The following is a 25,810-nucleotide window of genomic DNA, read 5'->3' as shown; positions in this document are numbered from 1 at the left end:
GTACTAGCAGTCTGTCAACGACAGTGCCTTAAAAACAGGAGAGTTCAATAATATACTGTCACTTAGCCAGCATGCTTGAGAAAAGATATTTGTTGTAATTTATGACAAGCATTTAAACTTTCTAACAAAGTCAAGAAGAGTTAGAGTTAAGTACTTACGTAGTACTTTCTTCTGAGAAAAAAACATTACATCCTACATGAAAACTCTTAAGACTCAGATGTTCTAAAAGAAGATTCACTAAGACTCAGGAAGCAAGCTGGAGAAATGGCTCAGCAGTTAAGAGCAGCGACTGCTCTTCCTGAGGATTGGGGTTTAATTCCCAGCACTCACATGGTAGCTCACAACTGTAACTCCAGTTCCAGGAGATCTGATGCCATTACACAGACATATATGTATGCAAGCAAAATACCAATGTACATGAAATAACATCATCAAAAAAGACTCAGGAAGTAAACAACTCATAAGCTTCAGGAAGTTCTTAAAATGAGATGTACTAGGATCCTTTCCTTCCCAAGCTTATGGCTACTCAAAGGAAACTTTGAGAGCAGCAGCTTCCTAGAGGAGGAAGAGACCAGCTAAACTGTTTGTAAAGAGCATAAGCTAGCTTACCTACCTGAAAGATACTTTACAGCCTATTGAGTTGCCGGTAAGTTGGTTCTAGTCTTCGTGAGCCATCACCCATGGTGGGGTGGGATTTTGGCAATGCAGATATCTTTACTTATTTACTCATATAGGACTAAGTAACTATATTCCTATATTCACCTATTCTCATCTATACTCACCTATACTCCTGTAAGTAACCTCAGTTAAATCCAGTGGCACACCAAATTAGACTTTAGTCATATTCTTCCTTTGGTCTGTTTTTGGTTCCTAGACATTTCCTCATGATTCTTAAGGAGCAGTGCCACACAACATAATTGGCACCCAAACAGGGATGGGAAGAAGCAAAGATGACTTTGGAATGAATAATTGCATGGTCCTGGCTATAGGAAGCAAAGCATGCGAGTGAGGACGAACAGTCTGAACACGGACGTCTCAGTCAACTTTCATGTTCTTTATCTGCAGGTACTCTCAGCCTTTACCTTTATATTGTAAGGGAATATATGGTTCCTTACATCAAAAGGACATCTTCCAATGGCATCTGAGACATTCAAACAAGGCTGATTTCTCTAAATAGAGGGAAAAGAGTAGGATGGAGAAATCCCTATATGGCTACCTGTCCCCAGGTAGTTTAGGATAGTGTGCCTTCATTCTATGTCAGTTGTTACACAGCTGCTACAATGCGTTCTGAGACATGTAACCAATGCCAAGTCCTTTACTCATAATGAAATTCTAGGTGAGGAGTCTGCTGGGTAAATTCCAATGTTGTCTTCCTTTATGTGATAAGAAATCACAGCCAGGCGTAGTGGCACACTCCTGTAATTCCAGCACTCAGGGAGGCAGAGGGAGGTGGATCTCTGAGACTCTGAGGCCAGTCTGGTCTACAAAAGTGTGTCCAGGAGAGTCAAGGGAAACCCTGTGTCAAGAAGCCAAGAAAAGCAAAGAAAAGAAAAAAGAAAAGAATCACATGTGTGTTTGATTGATGAGTGGAATCCACAGAGAGAGAGTATAAAGACACTAAAAATTTAGAGAAAATTTGGTAGTCTGTGAGAGTAACATGTAAGGAATGAGTTTCAGCAGGCTACTACAGAGATTATGTGGCTGATGCCATGTATAATTTATATATATATAAGTTATATATACATGTATAATTTATATATATAAGTTATATATACATGTATAATTTATATATGTGTAAATTATATAAGATATATATAGATATAGATATAGATATATCTGAGATGTCTACTCAGTGAAAATTTGTTGTGTAATAGAGGATAAGGTAGACATGCTATCTTGCTGTTGGCAGGATACAAGGAAGAGTCCAAGTTATATGTGTACTAGATTGAGTGTCCTTCCTTAAATCCCCAAAAGTGGATCCCATAGAAAGTACTGGATAGTAAAGAAGGGGAAAATGATACACAAGTGACAATTTAAAAGGTAGAGATTAAGAGAAGCAGTGACTGATGAGACTGTCCTTTCAAAAACTGAGAAAGGGATTGATTTAGAAGGGATCTTGAGACTGAGATGGTACTTTAGTGGCTTTGGTGAGTCTCATAGTAGGGCAGGATCACTGTAAAGTAGGAGAAAAACTTCAACAGACCCTAATGATTTAGACTAGCCTGTGAATTGGATTTATAAGGTGCTAAACCACTTAAACAGATTTGGGGTTGGGGATCCAACAAAAGGGTCTCTCTGAGTCAATTGGAGGCAAATATGGATAGATTCCATCCAGCAGGCATCCCTAGAGAATAAAAAATGAGGAAAGACAAAATTCAGTGCTGGTGAGTTTTTGAAAGGCCTTATGGCCTGACCAGCATTTCCTCACAGAGGTGATTATAAAAGGCAGAGGCACCGGTGGCCTCTACTTCACCTCCACTATGGAGGAAGGAGGTCTTCAGGGGTAGGAACTTCCCAAGCCATTCCTTAATGGAATGTCTAGGAACACCCGCAGGTGAGGAACATTCAGGGTCACTAAAGGGTCCCAGGTTGAAATGTGAATTTACTGGTCTTCCATCGATGTTAAAAATATTTAGGTTTGGGTAGATGCTCAAAGCAAGTATGTCTCGGTCCTATTAGCCCTAATGAGTATCAGAGGCAATAAATATCAGTTGGTAGAGAAGCACAAACACCCTCACAAAACCACAAACACAATATATGTTAAATGGATTAAATCTGATCAAGGATGGGCAGCTGCCTCCCCTGAAACTATGTACAATTTTCTCTTGATACCAGAAATTGTTCACCAAGGGATTACGTGTAGGCAAAGCCAATGAGGTGGGTAACTCTTACCCCATTGGCTTTATTCCAGACTGAGCAGCTAAAGCCAGACCAACCGGGTTCATCAGAGGTAAGGAAAGAGGCTTTAGGAGAAGTGCCTCATGTCGAGGCAGCCATAACTGACAAAAATCGATAAAAAATTTTCATGTTGTATTAGACTTTGCAAACTGGGTACTATAGTGTCTTCTCAGTTGTTGTTATGGCAAATTTTATGTCAAATTCACACAAGCTAAAGTCATCTGAGAGGAGAAAACCTCAATTGAGCAAATGTCTCCTTAAGATCATGCTATAGGAAATGCCTGTACAACATTTTCTTCATTAGTTCATAAAGGAGGGCCCAACCCATTGTGAGTGGTGCCACCCCTGGGCTGGTGGTCCTGGGTTTTACAAGAAAGCAGGCTAAGCAAGCCATGAGGAACAAGCCAGTAAGCAGCACCCCTCCATGGCCTCTGCATCAGCTCTTGCCTCCAGGTCCTTCTTGTCTTGAGTTCTATGATGAACTGTGTTATGGAAATATTAGTAAAATAAACCATTTCCTCCCCAAATTGCTTTCAGTTTCTTCATAGTAACAGTAACCCTAAGACAGTTGTGAACTGCAATCACCTGACTGACACTTGCTTGGAACAGATCACAATGGACTTTCAGAGGGCTTCACCAAGGTTATCTCCGTAACCTCACTATCTATTATGTGATGTTTGTTGAAGGCTTTACATTGTTATCCTGCCCATCCTCTATAAAAGGGTTTTGTTAAAAATCAGATAACATGATAGAATATTTTAATATTTTGCATAATTGTACAGCTGTTTGAGAGACATGAGAATGCACCAAAAAGAGGACAGATAGACATTTAGTTCACCAAGGGTACAATTGTAAAATATTGGGGGGGGGGGTTATGGTAAGGCACAGCTGATACCCACAAACTGAGTGAAATTGTTCTGCAACCACCTGAGCCTGTAACAGCTACAAACAAGGAAATCCTGTGAGGGTAGAAATACATGTGCCATAAAGTCACAAAATTTTTAAGACTCTTGGGGTTAAGGTAGGGTCACCCCCCCAGGAGTTGTTGGCCACAGAGATCCTAGAGGCCCCAAAACAGTAAAGGGTATTGCTACTGCTTTTGGCTCCATTCCAGAACTAGATAGTAAGATTCTATTGCTAATGATAGCACATGGTTTGGTTGCAGGACTTGGAAAAATAAAGCTAGAGCTGGACTGGATGTGTTCCCTCCGCACAGGCTCGCTCTTGTAGTGCCAGAAGCTGCTACTATGGTTGCTGGGGAGAATTATGGCCTAAAGTTCTATTCAAATATGGATTATACATGCTTCATGATGAAGTGGCAGGCAAGATGTGTCAGCTACTGCAATAGTGACACAAGTGGTTATAGAGAGAACTAGCTTTCTATTTGGACTTATGCCCACTGAGCAGAGGGAAATTCACCTCTGGGACCAGGAACTTAATGACAGAAATTTAGATTCCTGGAATTCAGAGCCCACAGTGGAAAAACAATTGCTATTGCTTTGGTAAATAGATATGATAGTAATGGCTAAGGTGCTTCCCAACTTTTGCATTTATAACCATAGGTTATTTCTGCTGTCATTGTCTGTTTGGAATAGTCTCTGTTTCTCATTTTCTTATTTTCCTCCTAGTGTTTTGTGGTAGAAAACAAAACAAAATAAAACCCACTGAGACTACCACCAGTAAAGCTCAGGAAATGGAGGGGTAAATGAGAGAGCACACAGGTTCAATGTCCTACTAAAATTAGAGGTGGATGGTCAAAGTTCTATATCACCACCTCCAAGGCTCAGAAGCAATTGCAGAAGAGGGGCAAAATGAATTTAAGAGCCAGAGAAAGAGCAATGGTGTTGTGTAACAATTTCCTCTGAATTAAAACATTTCATCCTGCAAAGCTCCTTAAGGCTTGGAATATTCTAAAGACAGCTTCATTAAGATTTAGAAACTAAACAACTTAAAAGCTTCAGGAAGTCCCTAAAATTAACTAGATGAATTAGGCCCCTTCCTTCCCTTTGCTTCTTTAAGCAGAATGGGCTGCAAAGAGAAACTCTCAGACTAGCAAGACCCCTGAAGAGGCTCAGACGAATTGAGCAGCCCAGATAAGACACTTCTTACCTACTGAGCTGCCTGCAAGTTATGCAGTGAGTTCCAGATTCCCAGGTTTGTGAGCCATCACCTATGCTGGGGTGGGCTTTTCGGGATACAGCTGTCTTTGGGTTATTTCCATTCCTGTAAGGAAAACCCTCACCCATGTTCCTCTATGAAACACCAATAAAACCAAGCTGGAACTCAGTGAATACGTACTTTGGTCTGTCTTTGATGAACAGATATTTATGTCGCCCCAGGAACATTGTCATATGACAGTAACTCCAGCTAAAAGCTGGCTTTCTAGAAACTCCTTTTGTTTTCCTCAGTATTTTTATCACTCCTATGTATTAGATACTCCAGCTAAAAGCTGTCTTTCTGGAAACTCCTTTTGTTTTCAACAATATTTTTACCACTCATATGCATTAGATCATGGTTTCACTCTGCAACTCAATTAGAGCTGTCATTAATTCATAGTGACCTTGTAACCAAGATCTTTCATAACTCAGAATCCATTTCAACTCACCCGTCGCTTTCCCCTCTAGTTCCAAACAAAAATTCTTATGGTACCTCCTTCCCCTTCCCCATTTTCCTCATGTATATCCCATGTTCCATTTCCACCTCCATACTATTGCCCATGGAGAATCTATAAGACAAGGACAGTTTTACACACACACCTCACACAGAATGTTCTCACTCTCCTCTCTGTTTCAAGGTCCTTGGCCCCACAACAAAGGGAGATAGGTCTTAATTCATACATTGAGAACAGTTAGGTATAAACCATCCATCCTTTAAAGTTTCTCAATGCCTGTTAACATAGGAAAAGCTTCTTTACTCTTACAATACAAACAAAGTTGTTTTAACTTTGTTTAAAGCAACATGTTCTGCTCTTAAATGACTACACAACATTTGTTTTCTCACAGTTAACTATTGGGAAACAAGTATTCCATATAAATCCCATTTGTGGAAGGCTAATGTAGATAAGGCTTCATAAATAATTTGGAGTTTCCAATCTTTTACAGTAACTCAACTTTGCCATTTTAGCATAAAAGCAGCCACAGACAGTATACAAATGAATATTTCTTTTCCAATAACATTTTTATTTGCAAAACCAGTCAACTGCCTGGATCTGTTTGGTCCACTGGCTACAGTAGGTCATCATCAATTCAGATAATTTTTTAAAAGAGCTGCTTTTTTTCTAACCACAAAAAAAAACCTTTATTTCTGACTCTTGATGACCAGCGTGATCCTTCCAACATCTGAATATCTAGCAGAATATATTCTGTATAATATAGAAACTTTGTTTGCTAAAAGTTTTAGCTTCACAGATAGTACTGCTAATCAACTATCATAAAGACCCTAGTGAATATGAAATAAAATGGAAGAAGTGTAAGAAGGAGATGGCAGTGGGCTCACAGAAAATACTGATCACATAATAGAATAAAAGGGTACAATCAAAAAGTATTTACTTGTAAGCTCCTTCACCAGAGAACTTGAAGCAGCTGTAGGAAAAACAGTTGTGGTTACTAGCAAAAATACAACTTTATACCTAAACATGAAACAAGCAGAAATTGAGCCATATTTTTATAGCCCTTCATTCTAGTACTCAAATTGAAATACCAAAATAAATGCTATGTTACCTCACATATTTCCTAAACCACTGTAATGGTTAATATTGTCCACAGACCAAGAATCACCTAAACGGCAAACCTTTGGGCATATCTGTGAGGGATTTTCTAGAGTATGGATGGGAGGACACACTGTAAATGTGTATGGTACCATTCCAAGGGCTGTGGTCCCAGACTAAAGAGGAAAAAAATCAGCTGAGCCATTTGTAGACATTTCTCCCTGTTCCCTAACCACAGATGCAATGTAACTAGCTGCCCACCTCTCCAGATGCTGTGACTCCCCCACCATGAGTGATTGCACCCTCAAACTATGAGCTACATAAAACTCTCCTTCCTCAGGTTGCTTCTTATCAGATATTTTGTCACATGAAAAAAAAAAAAAAAAAAAGGACAGGCAGGCAGGCAGACAGAGAGAAACTAATACCAGGAAATAGAGCCTTGCTGTGAGAAACCTGGCCATGCCCTTCTCAGGCTTTTAGAAATGGTTTATATGAGAAATCTGGAAGAGTTTGCAACTTTGGGCAAACTTCTAGTTAGAGAGCTGTAATAGATCAGAGTTTAATGGGCCATTCTGATGGAATCTTACAGGATCAGAAGACAAGGAGAAATGCACACACAGAGGCTCATGAAGTCTCAGAGGGAAATACTCAATTGGAAGTGGGACTAGAAGTTATTCAGATTGTTTTCTGGCAAAGAACATGGCTGCATTTGTTCCATGTCCTGAAAACTTCAGTAAGGCTGAATTCCAAGTAGTGGACTAACTTGTTTATCAGCAGAAATCTAAAGACAAGCCAGCATTAAAACTATGTCACTATTTACTGCTGAATGCTTTTATATGTGTGTCTATAGTGGAAGAGAGAGACAGAGACAGACACAGAGAGAGAGCAAGAAAATAAGCATAAACAAATGAAAAAATGTTTTTAATGTAGCAGTTTAAAATTTCAGTAAAGCCAAGTGCTGAAAAGCAACTCTAATTGTTAAAGAGAGTGGCATCATTGTTGATAAATCTTCTACTCTGCATTGGGAAAATAGGAAAGGTAACCCGAGACTAAAACACTACCCATCTAGTTTTCCAACTTGTAAGAGTTAAATTCATTTAAAAGCAAGAAACTCAACTGAGACCACCACTGAATGGATTCCCTATTCAAAGATGAACTTCTGTAGGAAAGTGTCTTCCCAGGATCAGCCTGAAAAGTACATTGAATCCAATACAACTGTGGTCCAGGAGGGCTAATCTACCTCTCAATCTGTCAACAGAACATGCCAGCACTGTCCATGTTGTGCTTATTTTATAGACTAAATAGATACAAGAGCTAGGACTCACAGAGGCTTATACAAAGCTTTCAGAAGTCTGTTTAAGGCCAAGAAATGTGAGGCAAGGTAAGATTCCCCATGAGGAAGCTATATGAACTCATTGTTTGAAACTGTAAAGATGAAACCTCAGCTGCAGTAAACACCATCAGATGTTGCACATGTCAAAGATCTTGTGACATTCATTAAGGAAAACTACAGGTTGTAGTAGAGCCAGCTTGAGAGTGAGGATCCATGGGCTTCAGGCGGCAGAGCTGGGAAGGTTGGGCTACCCAAGATCTTTGGAGGCCCGATGATTCATTCCATCATGAACGCCATAAGCCTGAGTTAGAACTGCAAAATTTGATGTTTTCCTTGCTTTGCCCCTTTTGGAATGGGAATGTTTACTCTGTTCTGTTAAATGTTAGAAGTATGTCACATGTTTTGTTTTGTTTTTGTTATAGTGGCTCAGAGTTAAAAGACTCCTCAAGTTTCCGAAGGGAAAGCTCTACAATGACACTTCTGAACAATGTTAGAACTTGAAAGCCTATGGGGGCTTGTAGAAAGCAACTAAATGCATGAGGTATTACGAGACTATTCGGAGCCTATGGAAACAAATAGTAGACCATTGCAGTTTAAAAGTCAGGTGCTAAGGAGATGGCTTAGTGGCTACAGTACTTACCATGCAAGCCTAAAGACTGGACTGCAGACACTCATAACTCATGTTAGTGACAGATGGGTGTGGCAGCTTGACTATAATTGTAGCACTTGAAAGGCAAAGACAGAGGACTGCAAGAACAAGCTGGATACTAGTCACATCAGTGAGCGTTTGTATGTCTAGCTGACAGGGGTCTGGTGATGGTTAGTGCCGACTGCCAAATTGACAGGATCTAGAGTCACTGAGGACACACACCTTTCAGCATGTCTGTAAATAAATTTCTCATTCAGATGATTGAGATAGAGAGGACCACCTTAAATGTGGGTGGTACTATTCTATGGACTACTGTCCTGGACTGAAAAAAAAAGAGAGAGAGAGACAGTGAGCTGAGCGACTGCATTCGTCTCTCCCTGCTTTCTGACTACGATGCCATGTGACTGCTTTCTGCTCCTGCTACGATGCATGACATTGTTGTCACATATACATTTTCATAAATGGAATAGTTGGGCTTGAGTATATCTTCTGGATTCTAAAATGTATATGCTTTATTGATACACTCTCCTGTAGCAAACCCCACAAAATCTGGAATAGCAGTTCTCTTCCTTGACAGTGTGTTAGATTCACCTAAGGAGTTTTTTTAAAAAATCAATTATAAACCTCATTAAAGATTCTGATTTGACTTCTCAAGATTGTGGGCCAGTTATGGCATTCTATTTTAAAGATAGTCGTTCCATTTAGTCAGTAAATATTAAAAGAGTTTCTGTTCTGTTCCAAACAGTCTCTAGGCATTTATAGTCAAGCAGGAGCTATTGGTTGGCTCTTGCCACAATGCTATCTATCAAAGCCCACAACATTTCTTATAGCTCTCAGATTTGGAGGACAGCTGAAGCTCAGCTGATGAGGAGCATTTGGTGGGCAACTCTGATTCAAACTGAGGTGGTGGCGCTGTTTTTTTGTTTGTTTGTTCTTTTGTTTGTTTTTTGTTTTTTTGTTTTTTGTGGGTTTTTTTTTTTTTTTTTTTTTTTTTTGCTGCAGTACTGTGACTAAGTTCCAGTGGCTACACTTCACATACTTCTAATCTTCCTTGGACCAGTGAACTTGTTGGCCTTAAAAAAAAAAAAAATCAACCTTGTTGTGTGCAGAATTGGAAGGTGTATGGCAGAAACTGGAAGTTGGATCCGGTAACTCAATTTAGCTGGGAAAGGTTATATTAAACATATGTGAGTATAATTTGCAAGAAAATGACCAAGTAAAACAAAAAGGAGCCAAGTTGTACTGAAAAGACAATTAACGTTTTTAGAAGCTACCATGAAAGCAACCCTAATGTGCAGTTAGGATTATGTGATAGCTAATCTTGCTTGTCAACCTGACTCTATCAGGAATCAACTAAAACGCCAACTAAAACGCCACGTGCTGGGCACACTTGTGAAGGATTTTCTTGGTTGGCTCATTCGAGAAAACCCACCCTAAATCTGGACATGTTGTTTGGTGGCAGCTCACAAAAATAGGACGGGGAAGAAGGAAACTTTTGCTCTTTTCCTGCTTGCCCTCACTCTCACTGCACAGTTCCATCTGTCCTGTTGCTGAGGCATTCCTTCACTTGTGTTAGAACCTACTTCTTCAGGGCTCCAAGGTAGACTGAAGAAGGCCAGTTGCAATCTAGAAATTCTGTGGGATTCCCAAACCCGATTAGGACTGCAGGGACATCTAATCTTGTGAACTGAGCAACTGTTGTATTCTTGGCCATTCCATGGGATGACAGTCATTGTTAGACTAGCCAGATCCCAGCATGTAAGCCACTCTAATAAATTCTCTTTTAATATGTATATTATATTATGAAATATATCACTACATTAATTATATCTGTTCTGTTTCTTAAGAGACCCATGAATAAACAGACTGAGCTATTGTTCATAAAATGTTAAGAAGGAAACTTGGTCTGTCATTGCTTCAGCCATATTGAAAGTAAGAATATGGCCATAAAAGGTAAAGAATCGTATATCTAGCTAGAAATGAAGCTGGGTCTTAGGCCTCCCTCCCATCCACCCACTTATCCTCCCTCCTTCCCTTTCTCCCTTCTGTCCTTCTTTCTTGGGATACAGTGTCACCTTGTAGGTCTGACTGGTCTCAAACTCACAGAAATCTGCCTTCATTTGCATCCTAAGCACGGGGATTAAGGACATGCACCTCCATGCCAGGCTTTGCATCTTTGTTTCTTAACTGTCTAGGATACAGTGTTTGAACCTAAAGTCTTAGAATTTCCCTTTTACCAGGGACACCAAACATATGTTGTAGAGAGCCATTATGTCATTATCTCTGTTTCAGATTACAGTGTTGCTCTTGATATTCCAGAAGGAATACTCAAGAAAAGTTATGGGAGCTGCTGATACCACGAGTTTATTGTCCTAACAGAAAGGTAAATAACTGATGTAAGTAGAGACCGTGTAAAAAGAAACCTTTCTATTCTCTTTTATGGCTGCTTCTTATGGGGATCAGAGGCCAGTTATCCTCAGGAGACTACTCACTTGCCTGTGATGGTCTAGTATCTGGCTTTCTAAACCCGGCTTCCTTCTATCTACCTTTATCCCTCATTTTGTCCATGCTTATGTGCCATGCTCTTAAAGATGTACAATAGTTAAAAAAAGAAAAAATCCAAGGATGTTGGTATATATGTTCTTGTGAATTTTTATTTACCTATATGTACAAGTATTCAGATTGAGTGTTTATGTGTTTCAATGTAGGGTATCATAATAGATTGGTTGAAATACCCAGTCAGTAATACCTTATTCTTCAATAAGTTACCACATTAAGCTCTGTGTAGGAATATAAAATGTCTTCTATAAGCTTATATGTTTCAAACACTTGGTCTCTAGTTGGTGGTGGCAGTTTGGAACTTTGTAAAAGCTTTCTGACACAGAGCCTGCATTAAACAAGTGGCTCAGTGGGGATGAACCTTGTGGTTCAGTAGCCTGGTCCCATTTCCTGTCTACCATCTGCTTCCTGGCTGCAGAAGCAACTTGAACTGCCAATTCACCCTTCTGCTGGCATTTATTCCTAGCCACGGTGGGCCATATCTCCTTGAATTGTAAACCCAAGCACTTTCTTCTTTAAGGGATATCTTGTTAGGAATTTGATTAGAGCAAAAAGAACAGCAATTAATGCAGGGTCAGAAGGGACTTCAACAAAAGTAGTAATCTAATGCTCAATGAAAAGCAAAATGCAACAGGTTACCTCATATATTGTATATTTCTTTACATTCTTGCCTAAAATTTCCATATTGATTTTAATGTAAATTAATTTTGATTTTTCAACTCAATAGTCTTGAGCAATACCTAGGATGTTAGTAAAGAATGCTTCTATGCTTGCCTAGGAGGACATTTCCAGAAGACTCCCTAAGGAGGAAGACCTGACCTCAGTGTAGAAAGACCCATCCAGTAGGCTGGGTATCTGTATAGAATGAAAGGGAAGAAGGAAGAAACCCACTAGCACAGGCAAATTCTCTGTTCTTCTTGGCTCCCATGAGTTAAGCAACTGTGCTTCACCAAGCTCTTTAACCACGATGCTTTTTCCTTCGTACAGACCCATAAACCATTAATCCAGCCAGCTATGAACTCTGAAACTCTTGTGCCAAAATAAATCCTTCCTTTTACTATTTTTTCTGAGTTATTTGGTGCATAAGTAAAAGTCTGGCTTAAGATATGAATTTATGTAAATTAAAATACTTTTACCTGACAGAAGATGTAAGGAGATTTGCTTTATGTTGGACATTAGCTTTAAAAATGCCTTTGTAGGTATATCAGTTACTTTTCTCATTGCTGAAATATCTTACTAAAGCAACTTAAGAAAGGATGAGTTTATTTTGGTTCACAGTTCAAAACTGACAAGTGTAAGGAGATGGATGACATTACAGGCCCACCTCTCTTATAAACTTAGATATGAAAGTGTAAAACATTGATTCCAAAATTGGATAAGCACAAGAAAAGTACAAGGAAATACTTTTAACAGCTGGTGAGAGAACTAGACCTGACAACCCCAAAGGTCACTAGGAACTAGGCCTAAACAAGGTCACGCAAAAGTCACCAAGAGCTAGCAACAGCACCCCAAGGTCACCAGGATCTAGGCCATAGGTCACCCATTCCAGAAACAAGGTCATAAGATTCCCTACCCAAGGAACAGCCTGAGAATAACCACAAGAATAGGAAGGTATCTTATCTCAGGGTGGGTCATTTGTGCTGAGCAGCCCACCAACCCTATAGTAGAACATTTTATGGCACAGAAAATACCTAACATTCCTGAGGTCTATAGATTGCTCAATGTTATGTTAGTTAGCCAATCACTTTGTAACAGGCTTGCCCTTGGTCACCCAGTTGTGTAACTTCTAAAACAGGAAGTTCCCAGTCCTTCCTCAAAAACCAGTAAAAACCCTACCATGCAGCTGTGCGGGACTCTCCTCTGTGATCCACTGCACTGGGGAGAGTGGAGAGACCAAGCTTAAGCCTGAATAAAGCTCTTTGCTCTTGCATTTGTGGTACAGCTCCTGTTGGTCTTTGGGGACCTTAAAATTTGGGAATAAAATTGACAATTTGGGTTTTGATTTTGTTGTTGCTATTTTGGAGCTCTCTCTCTCTCTCTCTCTGTGTGTGTGTGTGTGTTAGTGTGTGTATGCTTTAGAAAGGACTTTATTGTGTAGCCTTGGCTGCTGTGCAACTCACCATATAGACAAGGCTAGCATCCAACTCAGAAATCCACCTGCCTCTGTCACCTGAGTGCTATGATTAAAGGCATGTGCCACCACACCTGGCAACAGCTGGCAATTTTAATAGATCAATTCTTATCTAGCATTTCTAGATAATTTCTACTAAATACTAATAAGATAGTACATACAGATATATACAACTAAAAGTATCTTTTATTCGCTTGACGTAATTGTTGTCTTAGAGGTTTACTGCCTCCGTTAACCTAGGCCTACTCTTGGAAGCTTCTAGACTCTATGTAATCTAACCTAGGCCTAGAACATTTTCAGCCTTTGAGACTTAATGCTAAGTAAGCTCACTGTTTCTAGTTCTTTCTGAATTCTGACAGGCTAGTTCAACTCAGCTGTTATAGCTCAAACTTCTCTAAGGTGACTAGTTCAAACTGGCTTATGTTAGCTTCTGACTGAATTGTTCTGCTTGGCATCAGACTAACTCTATCAATCTTTTCTAATTTTCTGTTTCCTTCCCATTCTCTGGCTTCAGCTGCCTCTGATGACATTCCCTGAACACATGAACAAAGTCCAACCTCTCTGCTTCCTTCTACAAACTAATTTTAACCTTCATTGTTTGGTATTAAAGGTGGTGCTAAGGGTATTCCAGTTCGAGGGATTAAAGATGTGTGCTAAGGATGGATCTGTATTACAGCCAGAACAGTTCTGTTGTTGGATTAAAATTCCTCTCCAGTACATATTCAATTAACTGTGAAAATGAAAAGCACCTCCAGATACCTCCAAAATTCCCCACAGAGAGGTAGCTTTTCCACATATTAAGAATCAGTAAATCACACAAACACAGAAAAAGAATATGCTGAATAAATTAATAGCCAATCAAATCACAAGGATGCTTCCTGTCTATAAAGAGTTAACCCAGGAAATGCAAGGAAGGCCTAACATTTAAGGATCTGTCAATGTAGAGTAAGACACTGACTCCTTATCTGGAAAATTGGCAACTAAAAAGAATTGAACATATATCTTCTTTCCTAGAGGAAGTGTATTGGGCTTATCAAATAGGGGACAGATAAATATTACAAGGCTATTGTAACCTACAAATGCTGCAAAAATTATAGAATTGGAAAATCATTACTTATGAACACTTCATAAAGTGATTTAAAGAACAGTCACCAAATGAATAGCAAAGCTATTACATAAAAAGATAATGGAAAACATGACAACAAAGCAACCATATCTCAAGTGCCTCAATCCACTTGTGTTTGTACTAAAAGTAAACAAGCAGACATTATATAAAGAAAAGTTTTGAGCTTCAACTATAAACTGTTGTGCTCATTTATAAACTCTATTTTACTTGGGGTGTTTAGGTCTCTACCTCCTTTCCTCCAACCCTTTTAACTGTAGGTAAGAGAGAGAAGGTTAGCGGGGAGAGAGGATGCAGACTCCTCTACTTCTCCCAGCTGTTTAGGGACAATGAGTTCTTTTGGGGGCTATAGCAAACACTGTCAACAGCAAACACAGCAAGTAGTCTCCTCAGTCTATTTCCTCTATGCCACTTTGCCATGAAGCATCTCTCCTCCGTCTTTCCAAATGGCCACATCATCTGTCTTTGATCTCTCCAAACTGCCACACCTCTTTTTGTGAACTTTCATATTTATATCCTCAGAGCCCTAGACCACATCCCTCTTTGTGCTGCATGAGGTAGGGCATTACCAGCTGGCAAAGACCATGCCCTCAAGAAGGCAATTATCAACTGTGGACAAAAAGTCCAAACTAAAATAACACACTTGGGATTAAAACAAAAACATATTTACATAACATAACAGTTTTTAAAGAAACCAAAACTATAATAAACTATAAAATAATGACAAAAAACCTGAATCTCAAGACTGTTTCTAGACTATATGGAAATACAAGTAAAATAATGTGATGAAGCACTCAGCCAAATCAAGAACATAGGATAACCTGTTGAGACCTGGGCCTTTTAGCATAAGTATAGCCATTTTTGTTTCAGGGCCACCAGCCACATCATCTCAACTTGTTGCTGATGTAAAAATCCCCTGAACAAGGTCAGGCTGACAAAAAACTATGTTTATGTTTAACATACTTTGTGGCCTTGTTGTTCCTAGAAATTCCTCAACCATAAGCACAGCTGATTCTAACCATAAACTTTACTTGGGACCAATCAAATTAAAGTGCAGCTAGAACTGCTTGTCTAGTTAGCAAAAATAACTTGAGTCAGAACTGACTACCCTCTACGACCATCCGTAAGAGCTAACTGCGGTTTTTGCCTTTATAACCTGACCCTGGAAAATGGGTCGATGTCACAGTCAGGCTCCTGAGTCCTTCTGTAGTCCTGATTATAATCAGCTTGGAAGAGGCGTCCAATAAACAATCCATATCTAACTGAGACCAGAGTCTGAGTGGTTTGTGTGGCAATTCTTGTACTATAATAAACCTATAGATCAAACTCCAGACTTCTTCAACAAGCCAATGGCAATGGATTAAAAAAGATGAATCACTTTTAGGTTTTAAAAGATTTTAAAATGAATGAAGGAGTTAAAGAAACAGCTGAGTGGTTAAGAACACTGGCTGCTCTTGCAGAGGATTGAGGTTCGATTCCCAGCACCCACATGGTGGTTTAAAAGCATCCATAAGTCCAGTTCCAGGACATCTAACACTCTCTTCTGGTCTGTTTGGGCACCAAGCAGGTACATGGTACAGAGACATACATGCAGGCAAAACACTCATGCACATAAAATAAAAATTTTAAATTTAAAAATGCTTTAACATGAATACAGTGGAGACAAATAGAAGCAGGGAGGTCAATTAAAACTTACATATGTATAAAATGCTATAAGGAAACATGTTTTATATAATAATTAAAAAAATAAAAACAAATCAAGCCAAAGTAATTTGTTCATAATCTCTCCTCCACCAAGTTAATTTACCCTATTGCTACCGATGGTGATTCCTTCCCTGTTAATAGATCCAGAATTTCCAAGTGTCCCAGCTAGTTTTATGTCAACTAGACACAAACTAAAGTTATCTGAAAGGAGGGAACCTGAACTAAGAAAAGGCCTTCATAAGATCAGATACAGCCTTATCAGGCCAGAGAGGAAGACAATGCAGCCAGTCCTGATGAGACCTGATAGACTAGGATCAGAGGGAAGGGGAGGAGGACCTCCCCTATCAGTAGACTATGGGAGGGGCATGGAGAAGAGGGAAGGAGGATGAGATTGGGAGGGGAAAAGGGAGGGAGTTACAGGTGGGATACAAAGGGAATAAACTGTAATTAATAAAAATAAAATATTATAATAAAAAAAAGATCAGGCTTGTAGGACCTGGCTATTCAGGTTTAAGTCTGGCATTTCTGGATAACCCCTAAGCTAGGTACAAGATGAAAGATTCCTTTTCTCAGTTCTGTTCCCTCTCTGTCTGATCTGGGGAAGCCCAGATCTTCTAAGTGTCACATAGCCCTCAGGGAGATTATAAACTCAACCCTTTCCTGATAAGAAACCCATTTAGTAAGTACCCAGGGAATCCTGGAAACACTTACCCTATGAAGTGTCTTGGTGTCTTGGCTTTCAAACAATGACCTATAACTGTACCTGGAGTTCATCTCCCACCCATAGAAAAATTAAGTACTGTTTTCCACCTCTAATGTTATGTATAAATCAAGTATCCCTGGCACACATAGTACCATTGAATCAAACACATTCACCCACAAAACTCATCCCACTTCCCAAGTTATAAGTTCCTGATTCACAAACTACACTCTACCTCATTCCACTCCTCCACCAAAACCACCTGAAACTCCCTGAGCTCCCTGAAAAATTGGTACTGAATGCCCCAAGCTCACCCACCTGGCTTCTATGAGCTTCTAGACTGCCCAGGGCTTGACTGCTGGTCAGTTAGCCACAGTGCTTTTGCTGCCTCGAGCCTTTGCTGTTCACAGGCATTTGGAACTGCCTCAGCAGCCTGCCTTCTGGCTGGTTTCAAGCTTTCACCCACACCCTTGCCAATAATACAGTGGCTTAACCGGAGGGCTGGAATACTGTAAAAGCCTGTGTGAGGTATGATCACAGGCTTTCGGAACACCCGTGTTTCCACTGCCGTCTGGTACCAGCAATCTCTTTTTAAAAGAGCTAAATGTTTTACCCAGTGAAAAACTCATTTCCACCTCCTCCGGTGAAATGGGTGCCTTACCTAGTGCATGGGCTCTACCTGATCGCTCTAATTGTTCTCGAGAGAAACAAAACCTGGGGGTTCCCCTGTTCCTCTCTGGAAGCAAACAGCACCTGGACCAGCCTGAGGGGAAAAATAAGCACATCTTCCATTTCACACCCAGCATCCTGGGAGCCAGAGAGAGAGAGTAGGACAGACATCCCTAACAGCCATACCTGGGACAGCCCAGACTACCACTAGATACGGAACGACACTGTAGGCAGGACTTGGGGACATTTTTCCTGATTCACAGTTGATATGGGAGGGCTCAGTTCATGGTGGGCAGTGCCACTGCGTACCTAATGACCCTGGATGCTATTAAGAAAGCAGCTGAGCAAGACAGCAGTATTCTTTCATGGCCTCTGTACCAGTTCTTGCCTCCAGATTCCTGTTTGATTTCCTGCCTTGACTTCCTTTGATATGGAAGTATAAGCCAAATAAGTCCCTTCATCCCCAAGTTGCTTTTGGTAGTAGTGTTTCATCATAGCACTAGTAATCCTTACTAAGATTCCAGGCTTCTCTTGTGGACTAAGGACCAGTGGCTCTCCAGAAACATTCCAGGTTTTTGGTGCCTGGTAGACAGAGGACTGAGGCTGTCAGCACCCTCAATGAGAGACAGCAACTATGGGGGCAACTCCAACTTCTGAGACACCACCATCAAGGACAGAGCAACTACCAGCTTCTCAGCCTCTTGAGTGATACAGCTGTTGTTGCTATTTTAATACAAGCTGAAGTAACAAATTAATATGTATATATTCATATTCATTCCATTGGTTCTGTTCCTCTAAAGAACCCTGACTCATATACTATCCTTACCATCTTTAAGGGGAAGGAGATGGTTGCGTTTTTCATGAAGCAAAATTTTACTGGATAGTTTTGGCTAGCCAAGAGCTTATTCTACTGCCTCAGCCTCCTCAGTGCTGGAATTACAGGCATGTGCCCCAGGATATAGCACTATCTTTGCTCCTTTTCTGTGAATGTTCATGCTGGGGGTTGAACCTTGAGCATCACAAATGCTAAGCATGGGCTCTACCACTGAGCTACATCCTCAGTCATATATGCCTTTTTTTTTTTTCTTTGCCTTTTTCTGAGATAGGGTCCCTTTGTGTAGCTCTGGTTATCCTAGGACTCACCATGTAGAACTGGCTGGTCTTGAAATCAGAGTTTCTTCTTACTCTGCCTCCCAAGTGCTGGTATTAAAGGTGTGCTTCATCATACCTGGCTATACATTTATCTTTGTTAATCTAGAACTTATGGTATAGCTACTCCAGGTCTTTCTGCCTATATGTACTGCTGCTACTCCTCACAAAACCAGATGAAATATTCACTGCCCTTGAACCCTTCATCAAATAAGGAAAGTGATGATTTTGAAAGTAGATCTCACTGTATAGAGTCTAATCTGGCTTCAAAATCATCAGCCTATGTCAGCCACTTTAGTGCTAGGAATACAGGCATGTATCACCACATCTGGCGGGGAAAAGGGTTGTGAAATAATCTGTACAAGATCACACAAGTGAGAGAGTGGTGGAACAGGGTGTTATCAAAGGACAAATTAAAGGAAAGAAGGCAAAGTCTTGGAAGCTTTGCAAAACAGATGAATTGATGGTGGAACTGAACTTTGTAATTCAAAATGAAGACCTACTCACTTCCAGTATATGACTTTACAAGATGGATGAGAATAGCACATGATTCCTAAAAGTAAACCAAAAGGAAATCACTTTAATATCTTCTATCCAGAATAAAATGTTTAATACCCTTACAACACACACACACACACACACACACACACACACACAAATGGAATAGCCCTTATGGTTGGTTCCCCATCTGTACATTTGAGAACCAAAAATTGAGAAAAACTTGAACTGAGTAAGTATAGACTTTTTCCTTGCTATTATTACCTGAACAATGTGGTATAACAGCTAGTAATACAGCCTTTATATAGTATCACATGAAATTAATCTAGAGATGATTTAAGTATATTTTGATACCAGGTGTGGTGGCACATACCTTTAAATCTCAGCACTTGGGAAGCAGAAGCGGGCAGACGGGCAGACATCTTTGAGTTCAAAGCCAGTCTTGTCTAAATAGTTAGCTCCAGGGTAGCCAAGGCTACATAGTTAAGACCTTGTTTCAACAAACAAAGAAGTATCTTGTGAGTATGTGCATAGTCTGTACTGTAAGTTACCTTTGATAAGAGGCTCAAATATCCAAGGAGTTTTATATCCACGGGTGTTTCTGAACAAAATTCCCTCAAAACACAACATCTTAAGCTAAAAAAAACTGCCTCCTGGGTCCTCTTTGTTTCTTTTCTTTGGATCTGTGCATTGAAGTATGTCTATCTTGTACTATACGGTTAAAATCCACTTATAAGTTGAGTACATATGTGGTCTTTCTGGGTCTGGGTTACCTCACTCAAAATGATCCTTTCTAGTTCTATATATTTGCCTGCAAATTCCATGATTTCATTGTTTTTAATAGCTGAGTAGGATTCCACCGTGTAAATATACCAGTTTCTTTATCCATTCTTTGAGGGACATCTAGGTTGACCCACCCCATGGGAAAGAGCCAACCCCTGACACTTAGAGTCTCCCCCCAGCAGCAGATTGAAACAGATGCTGAGACTCACCCAAACAGTGGGCAAAGCATAGGAGGTCTTGTGGAAAAGTAGGGGAAGGATAGAAGGACTTGGAGGTGACAGAAGCTCCACAAAAGGACCACCAGAGCCAACTAACCAGGGCCCAGAGGGGTTGCCTCACAAGGCCACAGGTAAAGAAGACATACTCAGCCCTGATATGACTTAATGAGCTGGGTGGGGAGCTCCCCTTATCTGAGGAATAGGGGATGGGGGATAGGGAGGATAGGACTGGGAGTAGAGGAGGGAGGGGCTACAATTGGGATGTAAAGTGAGTAAGTAAACAAGTTAATTAAAAAAGAAAGAAATGCCACCTGATTGTGGAGATCATAAAATATTTGGTGACAAATATAAGGTTTCTAGATGTACAATAACCAAAATTTAACTCAAAATTTAAATGTTTTTTTCTTGTTTTTCAAGACAAGGTTTCTCTGTGTTGCCTTGGCTGTTTTGGACTCACTTTGTAGACCAGGCTGTCCTTGAACTCTCAGACATTTGCCTCCTTTGCCTCCTTGAGTGCTAGGATTACAGGTGTGTGTCACCATACCAAGCCAAAAATAAATTTTGAATAAAGCCAAGGTGCTTCTGGCAATATTCTCCACCACCCAATTTCACTGAAGCCTTGGCTCTGAACACATATGTACACTTTACACTGGGCATGCTGTCACGAGCTCAGATTGCTACATATTAGGAATTGTAGTGCTTTACTTTACAAAGTTCTCTGCTTTTTTAGAGACATAATGATTTAATTAAGAGGAAAAAAGGCTTTTAATATCCTCCTACTGTCATTCTGCAGCATGTATTGAATACTCTGTATTGTGTTAGGATGTTCCATTTTTAAATTGCTATTTGAGTTGCTGACTTAAAAAAAAATCAAGTAAATTTTGGCTTAGGATTAGGGCAGAATTTCCAAGAAATTTTTGGAAATGACTAAATATATTTGTGCTGTTTTGTACTCCACTTTCATACAAAGCAGGGTTCTCAGCACTGACAATCATAAAGTTATCGTTCACCTCTGAAAATTGTAGATGTTCTATTTCATCCAATATATTTAGTTTTGTATGTAATAAAGCACATCCAACCAATATGCTGATTTGCTTTTGTCTTTAATAAATGAAAGTCATATGTATACCAAAAAATTCTCACAGAATAAATTTCTTTATTATTATCTACATTTTTGCATTGTACACCTATCTACATAGGTGTACCTGGAGTATCATCAAAGTTCCTTGGGCAAAAAAAAAAAATCAAAAGTGGGAAAATGATTTGGGGCTCTAAATTTTATTGTTTAGATTTACTTTACTTAGATTTAGTTTATGTATAGGGATGTTTTACTTGTATGTATAGCTGTACACCACATACATGTTCAGTGTCTGCAGAGGTCAGAAGAGTATATGGAATCCCCTGAACTGGAGTTTACAGAAAGTTTGAACCACCACGTGCTCCTGGGAATCAAACCTGGGTCCTTTGCAAGAGCAACAATTACTCTTTTTATTTTGGAGGTTGGGTCTTTTTTTAAATTTAATTTAATTTTATTAATTACACTTTATTCACTCTGTATCCCCCCATAAGCCCCTCCCTCCTCCCCTGCCGATCCCACCCTCCCTCCCCCTTCTTCATGCATGCTCCTCCCCAAGTCCACTGATAGGAGAGGTCCTCCTCTCCTTCCTTCTGATCTTAGTCTATTAGATCACATCAGGAGTGGCTGCATTGTCATCTTCTGTGGCCTGGTAAGGCTGCTCCCCCTCAGGGGGAGGGGATCAAAGAGCAGGCCAATCAGATTATGTCAGAGACAGTCCCTCTTCACATTACTATGTAACCCACTTGGACACTAAACTGCCATGGGGCTACATCTGTGCAGGGGTTCTAGGTTATCTCCATGAATAGTCCTTGATTGGAGTATGAGTCTCTGGGAAGATCCCTGTGTTCAAATTTTCTGGTTCTGTTGCTCTCCTTGTGGGGTTCCTGTCCTCTCCAGATCTTACTATTTCCCACTTCTTTCATAAGATTCCACACACTCTGCCCAACAGTTGGTCATAAGTCTCAACACCTGCTTACAACAAGTACTCTTAACCACTGAGTCACCTCCCCAGTTCTACAAGGGAAAGCTTAAAACACCTAGTATAAGGAACTTGAGTTTAAAGAATTTCTGTGTTCTTTTGTATAAATGAAGATCCTGGAATCAGTTCTACTAGAATATAAAGGGATCACTCTAGACATGAATGCATATACCTAGATGTGGTGCTATTTATTATAGGCTTCCCATGCGCAGGGAGATGATTATCATCTTATTTACACTTCTAATTTTGTGAGTGTAAAAAATGAGGCACAGGAACATTAAAGATACTGCTTAGGTTCAGTGGTAAAGATGGGGTCTGAAGTCAGCTGGTCTCCAAGTAGTCATTTATCTAATAAAGTCTCAACCTTGTGTTCAAAGTCTTCATACTACCTACACATTGTGTAGTATCACAACCTTACTTGGCAAGCAGCTGACCAATACTCTCTAATACTAAGGATATCCCAGGGTAGAATAGAAGAGAGTATATGCAGGTGCCTTGTACAATGTAATTCTGTACTTGAAGTCCAGAGAAATTCTCCTGTAAAGTTACGCTAGAGGGTGGTTGTCACTGTTTTTCACAATCCTCTCATTCTGAGGGCATCCTGTCTCACAGAAGTAGCATACCTAACCTCAAAGCCATATCAAGTTAAGGACAGCCTAAAACAAAGACTAGATAACAGGAGGGTCACCTCTTCCATTTCTTCTCTCACACAATCAAAAGACACTACAACAGCAAATAAAGTAACTTAGTTAGGTCTATCCCTCTCCTCTCTAAGTCACAACTTGGGAACTATGAATAGCCACTATATAAACTCTAAGGTTATATGGAAACCGTATGCAACTGAAGAGGACAATAAAAAGTTTCCTCAGATTTACTATGGGTTCATGTCACTCTTCTGCCCAAAAACTGAAGAAAGAAAACAAATAAAAAACTGTGAGTAAGAACCACGACTTCCAGCAGTCAGCAAATGTCACTCAGATGAGTTACAGAGGCATGTGCAGTTTCACTCCCCAACTCTTGCTTTGGGTTGGTCTTTCTGGTGGTCTTCCCCTCCCTACCAATCACAAAGGCACGGACAAGGAGAGTTCTCTCCCCACACCACAGTGGAATCCACACAAGCACGCAAGCATGCATGTAGGCACGCACGCTAAAACATAAGCAGGCGTACAAGCACACTCAACGTGCAAATGAATACAAACTACTCAGACACGCCCACATGAACTATAATTCCACATCCCTCTGCACACCCCTTTTTAGGTTGAAAGCACCAAAGTCACCAAGCACACTGTCCCAACACTGCAACTGTAAAACATTCATCTGCATCTCCTCCAGGCACCACTTTACACACACAAGCTCTGTGACTGGGCAAGACTGTACAGAGGTCCCTCCATCTTGTATTGTTGCTGAGGCCATTTCAGGCTTAACAGTATTTTGATCTCCTTGATGGAGAATCCTATGGAAAATCACCCAAATCTATTCCAGAACCCAAGGCCCAGATACCCTAAAACATATCTTAGCTTCGCTTAAACTGCTTACTTGTACAGACCTCACTCTGCAGCCAATGCCAGGATATGGTTTTTGCCCTTAGAAGCTCCCTGCTCTAAATGCTCGAGGCTACAAAGTATGGAATACCTGGGTGTATGTAGTTCCAGCTTTCAATAAACTGGGTCTTAGTAGTCACTTCTGGTAGGCTCCACCTAACAGCGCCTCCCCACATGCATTCATCTGCACCCATCACACATGTGTTCCCACCACCACCACCACCACCACCACCACCCCCACACACACACCTCCTAAGAACCATTTTTTTCCTCCCTACCAACAGCAAACTTCTGAGGCTGACCTACCTGTCCTCCTGCTTCAAAGACCATGAGGTCCTGCCCACGCACACCACTCCTGGCCTAGAGAGTTGGTTTTTTTTTTTTTTTTTTTGAGTCCCAAGGTTAGAGAGTGGTCACCTCTCACAGCAGCCAGGGCCCTTGCGACTTGGAATCGCTAGCAGTGATCTCTTACTCTACTTCCAGCCCGTTTGAATGCAGGGAACGGGGAGTCGGGGTAAGAGTGGGATCTCATTCCTCAACCTCCCCAAGAAAGCACTCACCAGAATTGCAAAGCCAATTTGCTCATTCACTTCCTGGCAGCAGCTAGATGACTCCTCCTGAGAGCCACGGTCTTGGAGGCGGGGAAAAGGAAATTGACTTGGAAAAAGAGGCGGTCCAGAGGGAGGTGCCTGGATAGAAATTTGAGAAAGCACTGCTTAGAGGGAAGGAAAGGGAGGAGTCAGAGAGTAGGAACTGCCTAGGGCAGTTTTGATCCAAAGTGTCTTTTGATTATCTGGAAATCCTTCTATGCTATCAGGATTCCAGAAGCAAATGGACTAGACCATTTTCTCAGTGTTGGGCTTTAAACTTGATTACCCCATATTAGGAGTAGTACTGCTAAAACCCTTGCAGGCAGTTGATAAGGCAGGAATCTGCTGACCTGGGTCCAGGACTTTCCTGTTCTAGGGAAGCCTTAATGATCTTTTTGTCACAAGATTACTGGATGGATTGAATGAGCTACCACATCTCAAGTGCTTAGCATGGTATCTGACACACATGATTTGGTGAACAGACGAAGGAATGAATGGATGGATGGATGGATGGATGGATGATGTGAACAATAACTTAAACTCATGGCTAGACCAAGACTCTCACCTCTGCCATGTCAGAAATATACTTATAGGATATCAGAGAAAAGTCAACGTAAGAGGGAGGTAGTACACAGGACAGGTAGGTTGTTCTACCAAATGACTTACTCTGCCCTTAGGACCTGGAATACCTTTGGCAATTTCTTTTTTGTTGTTTATTTGTTTGCTCTGTTTTGTTTTTAAGAAAAAGTTTCTTTGTGTAGCCCTGGCTCTCCTGGACTCCCTTTGTACACCAGGCTGGCTTCAAACTCACAGAGATCTGCCTGCCTCTGCCTCCCTGAATGCTGGGATTACAGGCCTGTGCTACTGGGCCCAGCTTGGCAATTTCTTACATGGATATCTGGAAATCTTTCAAACGGTTGATCTGAAATTTAAAGCGCAGTTATGCTAGGCCAGTATTTGTATCCTGTACAGTTAGTGAGTAAAGAAGGATGGAAGAAGAGGTCAAACAGGAAATCTCAAAAACAATGACACAAATAGCCAGGCTTGAGGATGCATCCCTGTAATTCCATCACTCTGAAAGACTGAGGCAAGCAATTGGAGAATTCTAAACCACCCTGGGCTATTCAGCAAGACTGTCTACAAACAGCAAAAAAACCAAAAAATCTGTGCAAACAGCTGAGGAAGGAAGTGCTCTGAGTGAAATAAAATATGTGTGAAGGATTACTCCCTAAAAAAAAATAGGGTGCTCATGAAGTAACAGTAACATTATCTACCTCTATGTTGAATATAAAGTGTTCTTGATGATTGTATCCTCATATCCCAGCACTCTTGGTGGTAGGTATGCCAATTACACTTATATAATTATAATCACTAAATTTTCATTCATGTAAATCCATACTGTTAACACAAGAAGAGACCTTGAAATAACCTGTATAAAGCCAGACATGGTGACACACACCTGTAATATCAACACTTGGGGAGACTAAGTCAGGAGACTCATG

At 40.5% G+C, this 25,810-nt stretch overlaps 1 long non-coding RNA gene across 2 annotated transcripts in view; it reads right to left on the bottom strand.

The window, feature by feature from the left end:
• LOC132649860 (uncharacterized) overlaps nucleotides 1-24,368 on the bottom strand; it is an 85,508-nt gene extending 61,140 nt beyond the window's left edge. For both annotated transcript variants that reach the window (XR_009588368.1, XR_009588369.1), the window contains exons 1-2: nucleotides 24,279-24,368; nucleotides 19,493-19,609 (exon numbers count right to left, since the gene is read on the bottom strand). This is a non-coding gene — a long non-coding RNA (uncharacterized LOC132649860). The remainder of the gene's footprint in view (nucleotides 1-19,492; nucleotides 19,610-24,278) is intronic.
• Nucleotides 24,369-25,810: the final 1,442 nt, after the last annotated feature.

Source organism: Meriones unguiculatus, chromosome X (genome assembly GCF_030254825.1).
Source record: "Meriones unguiculatus strain TT.TT164.6M chromosome X, Bangor_MerUng_6.1, whole genome shotgun sequence".
NCBI lineage: Eukaryota > Metazoa > Chordata > Mammalia > Rodentia > Muridae > Meriones > Meriones unguiculatus.
This window is presented reverse-complemented; position numbering and strand designations above follow the sequence as displayed.